The sequence below is a fragment of the Macrobrachium rosenbergii genome, chromosome 42, assembly GCF_040412425.1.
Source record: "Macrobrachium rosenbergii isolate ZJJX-2024 chromosome 42, ASM4041242v1, whole genome shotgun sequence".
In the NCBI taxonomy this organism is placed as follows: Eukaryota; Metazoa; Arthropoda; class Malacostraca; order Decapoda; family Palaemonidae; genus Macrobrachium; species Macrobrachium rosenbergii.
The window spans coordinates 33,805,380-33,810,519 of record NC_089782.1 but is presented as its reverse complement, the minus strand read 5'-3'; positions in this window follow the sequence as shown (position 1 = coordinate 33,810,519).

The following is a 5,140-nucleotide window of genomic DNA, read 5'->3' as shown; positions in this document are numbered from 1 at the left end:
TTTTTGCACAAGCGTCAAGTGACGCCAAGGAAAGCTTAGAACTTCCGCCCTGCAGCGCAGTTAATCACAGCCTCTGGAGAACTCACGAACGCAAATAGGAATAAAAACCTTTTTACTCTTTCGGCCATGGTGCCATTGTATAAAGAACATAAAACCTGAGATAATCTCTCGAATGCTTTTATTGGTCCGACTTCCTTGTTCGAGTCTTCGATACAACCCGGCAAACGATGTTGAAACGCCACAGCTTGTTTACTAAAGCAATTAATCACAATAATCCATTTCAATAGGTCGAGATTCTGAAGGGGCTATTCAATTTCTTACTGACCTTCATGGGGGTATACAGAGGTGTTCCTAAAGGAGGTATTGATTCAACCACTGTAACATTGAGAAGCGTATGGGCCAACACTTGCAGACTTGGTAACTGCGCTGCGTTAGGTGTTGTAGATGTAGAGAGAGAGAGAGAGAGAGAGAGAGAGAGAGAGAGAGAGAGAGAGAGAGAGAGAGAGAGAGAGAGAGAGAGAGAGAAGGTACTGATTCAACCATGGCAACATTGAGAAGCGTATGGGCCAACACTTGCAGAGACAGGATTTGGTAACTGTGCTGTGTTAGGTGTTGTAGATGGAGAGAGAGAGAGAGAGAGAGAGAGAGAGAGAGAGAGAGAGAGAGAGAGAGAGAGAGAGAGAGAGAGAGGACGTCGTACACAAGTGAAGATATTTCCAGGATTATGTTACGACAACAATAAAGTCTCTCAAAATCTATAGCTATCAATTCTTTGCTATCATTTAAACAACGCTAATGATAACTTTAATTTAACCCTTGTAAAATATGTCATTCGTCTTCATTTACTTCAACAATCTACAATGGTTATGAATTGATGAAAAAATTGATAGAGAGTTTTGTTTTTTGTTTTTTACGTTCCTGCATTAAAAATTAATGCATACAGCAAAACAAACATTAAAACTTTATACATTTCCTAGAGACAGATTTGACTTTTAGTGAGTTATATGACTGGCAAGAAAATGTGACACCAAAAAATGTTACCGACAATTCTCCTTGTATTTTAATAACTCACATTTTTATCTATTTTTTATAAATTTGTTAATTTATTTTTCTTTTCTAATAAGTGATATCTTGTGTATTTCCCATCACCTTCTGATAATTCTTTCTGATGAACACCATAATATTCTTTGGAAGCTTGAATTTCAAGTCAGTGGCCCCTTCGGTGGGGTTGTTCCATATGAATAGGGTTCATCTTTCTAATAATAATAATAATAATAATAATAATAATAATAATTGGTTACAATCTTTTGAACCTGACGGAATTCCTCAAGTTAGTTTATTGTGAAACACCAACTGGAAAGTAGAGGAAAAACCGCAAAGAAATGATCTTGTTAAATATGGAAAACAGATAATATTAATATTCCTTCTAGCCATTGATAAACAAGAAAACGTTCCCGGACCAGTCAAGCCCTTCGTATACGATACAAAAACAAGTAAAAAAATGCGTCGAAGTTTCTTCGGCGCAAACGAATTTTCTGTACAGCAGGTACAGCGTATAATCAAGGCCACCGAAAATAGATCTATCAGTCGGTGGTCTCGGTATAATGCTGTATGAGTCGCTGCCCATGAAACTTTCAGCCACGGCATGGTGGTATGTTGTCCTACATATCGTTGCCAGACGCATGATTATGGCTAACTTTAACCTTAAATAAAATCAAAACTACTGAGGCTAGAGGGCTGCAATTTGGTATGTTTGATGACTGCAGGGTGGATGATTAACATACCACTTTGCAGCCCTCTAGCTTCAGTAGTTTTTAAGATCTGAGGGCGGACAGAAAAAGTGCGGACGGACAGACAAACCCGGCACAATAGTTCTCTTTGACAGGAAACTAAAATGAAGAGTGGAAATCATCTGTGGGAATACAAATGAAGAGACGAACAATGTCGATAATGGAATACTCCTCGGGTGGTTTAATGAGCAGGAACAGTAAGCAGGTTAACTTGAGCAACAGGAGGAAAATCGATGTCCTTCGAGATGAGTTTAATAAAATAGAACGAAAGAGGATATAAAAGATTCCGCCACACCCAGCTCACCGTTACTAAGCGGGTCTCCTCTTTTTGGTCTCATTCTTCTTCCTCTTCTTCTTCTGGGAATAAGACGAGAATCCAGGACAGTTACTTTTAGGGAGATTCGTCTCTCTCCGGTTGCCAAGGTCGCTTGCAGCCGTATGTATTTTTTTTTTTTATTCTCGTAGCTGCAATTCTTTTGTTGCTAATGCAATTACAAATATATATATACACACATATATATACAGTATACATACACACACACACAGACACACACACACACACACACACATATATATATATATATATATATATATATATATATATATATATATATATATATATATATGTATACAGTATATGAGAAGTGAAAATACTTACATCCGGGTAAAAAAGGACTGCCTTAATATCTATCGCTAACTTTTGACGGCTGACTGTCTGACATCTACATACGAATTCATATGTGCACACTGTCTCTCTCTCTCTCTCTCTCTCTCTCTCTCTCTCTCTCTCTCTCTCTCACACACACACACACACAAAGGTTACAAAGGTGTAACAGGAGGAAAACCTCGCAGTTGAACCAAGAAATAATTGCTAGAAGAGGGTGGAAAGTCAGATGGAAGAAAGAATATGAATGGAGGTACAGTAAAAGGAATGAAAGGGGTTGCAGCTCGGGGCCGAAGGGACGCTGCAAAGAACCGTAAGTAACGCCTACAGTGCACCGCGGGTGAGGTGCGCTGACGGTTCTACCCCCTAGGCGGGTATACATTAAAATGGACATATATTTTGTTTCAGTAAGGCTCTTTAGTTAATTCAAGATTATTAATTTTTTAAATATCTTTATATATCTTTTAAATAGCTTTGCACTGTACTTCTCGGCAGTAAATAATGCACAGAAGTTTCTTCGGCGCAACTGAGTTTCCTGTAGATCGTATAATCAGGGCCACCGCGTCCCATGAAACTTTAACCACGACGCGGTGGTGGCCTATCCTGTAGGATGCCAGAAGCACGATTATGGCTAACTTTAACCTTAAATAAAATAAAATCTACTGAGGCTAGAGTGCTGCAATTTGGTATGTTTGATGATCGGAGGGTGGATGATCAACATACCAATTTGCAACCCTCTAGCCTCATTAGTTTTTAAGATCTGAGGGCGGACAGACAAAGCCGGCACAATAGTTTTCTTTTACAGCACACTAAAAAATTATCTTCCCAGCAGCCTAAATTTGTCCAACAGTTATAAAAAAAGAAACATGAAAATCACTTGACACCAAGTTGCCGAAGAAGTCCTTGAAAAACTGAGGAACTGGTTTCTAAGCTTCAAAATCAGTCTGTTGCTATGTCACTTACAAAGTTGACTTTTTGCATTTATTTTTTTTTTACTTCCTTTTCATCCAGAGCAGAGAACAGGTTTATGTTGAACCTGTCTGCTGTAACTGTATCTAGCTGAAATCATCGGCAAAACCCTAATTTGCAATGCACCTTCACACTGTAACTTCAGAATTTCAAGAGTTCTAGCGAATATGCAGTGCATTACTGCCCTAATGCTATGCTATTCTCCTTACATTTTGATACGTTTTTATCTGTATATAAATTTCTTTTTTCTTTTTTCCTCTTTCTGAATTTCCCTTTATCTTCTCTTGCTTTCTAATGAGCGCCATAGTCTTTGGCAGCTTGAATTTCAAGTCTATGGCCCCTGTGGTGGGCTTGTTCCATATGAATAGGGCTCATCTTCTGAATAATAATAATAATAATAATAATAATAATAATAATAATAATAATAATAATAATAATAATAATAATAATAATAAAGTCTATGGCCCCTGTGGTGGGCTTGTTCCATATGAATAGTGTTCATCTTCTGAATAATAATAATAATAATAATAATAATAATAATAATAATAATAATAATAATAATAATAATAATAATAATCTTTAGAAGCTTGAATTTCAAGTCAATGGCTCTTGTAGGCCTTTTCCATATGAACAGGGTTCATCTTCTGAACAACAATAATAATAATAATAATAATAATAATAATAATAATAATAATAATAATAATAATAATAATAATAATAATAGTCAACAGTTACATCAGCACTTGAGATAAATCAAGTCAACACAACGCTTACAATCGCCACAGAACAGAGCAGAATATACAGTAGAATTTATCCCAACGGCCAAGCAAGCACTGGAACATATGACGACGTCATTCAGCGCGGAAAGGGAAATTGAGAGTAAAAAGGTTTGAAAGGTGTAACAGGAGGAAAACCTTTTGCAGTTGCACTATGAAACAACTGTTAGGAGAAGGTTGAGGAAAGTAAGATGGAAGAAAGAGAATATGAACGGAGGTTTATAAGGAATGAAAGGGGCTGCAGCTATGGGCCTGAGGGACGCCGCAAAGAACCTTCTGAAGTAACGCCTACAGTGCACAGCTTGAAGTGCACTGCCGGACCTAACCCCCTTCGAGGAAAATAAACTAGTAAGTAAATGAGTGTCTTCCGTAGGTACAATTAAAACGCAAGCCATCAAATACCTCCATGACATTTGTCGAGATGAAAAAATGGCGAAGATGCATCGAGTCGTGACCTTTCTCCATCGCATTCGAAAGGTCTCGGGAGATCAGAGCACCCACGAAATAATCCTTGCCCTTAACTCTTTGCCATTTCTTTTTTTTTTATATAGGGTCAACCGTTTAGCAACGGAATTATTAACGGCAAGTAATGTTACCGAGAATCATTGACATTTATGCAGACATTTCTTCAATGATTTAGTGTTGGGTTGAAGATCTGGTTGAAGAGGTCATCATACAGATTTTGAATTCTATATGTCAAGCGACTGCCTTGTTTATAAAAGGTTGAGTGCTTTGAATGTGAGTTGTCTGCATAAACAGGGTATAAAAATGAGTTATGAATCTGCAGATCAACTATGCAGTCACGTAACGAGGAAACAATGGAACCTTTATAATTCGACACTGTTACCAATGCCTTGTTTTCAATGGGACTTTGAATTGTGGTTTTTCTTGCACCTGCCAAAAAATTAAGCTCAATTCGAAACGAATTCAGGAATATGCTG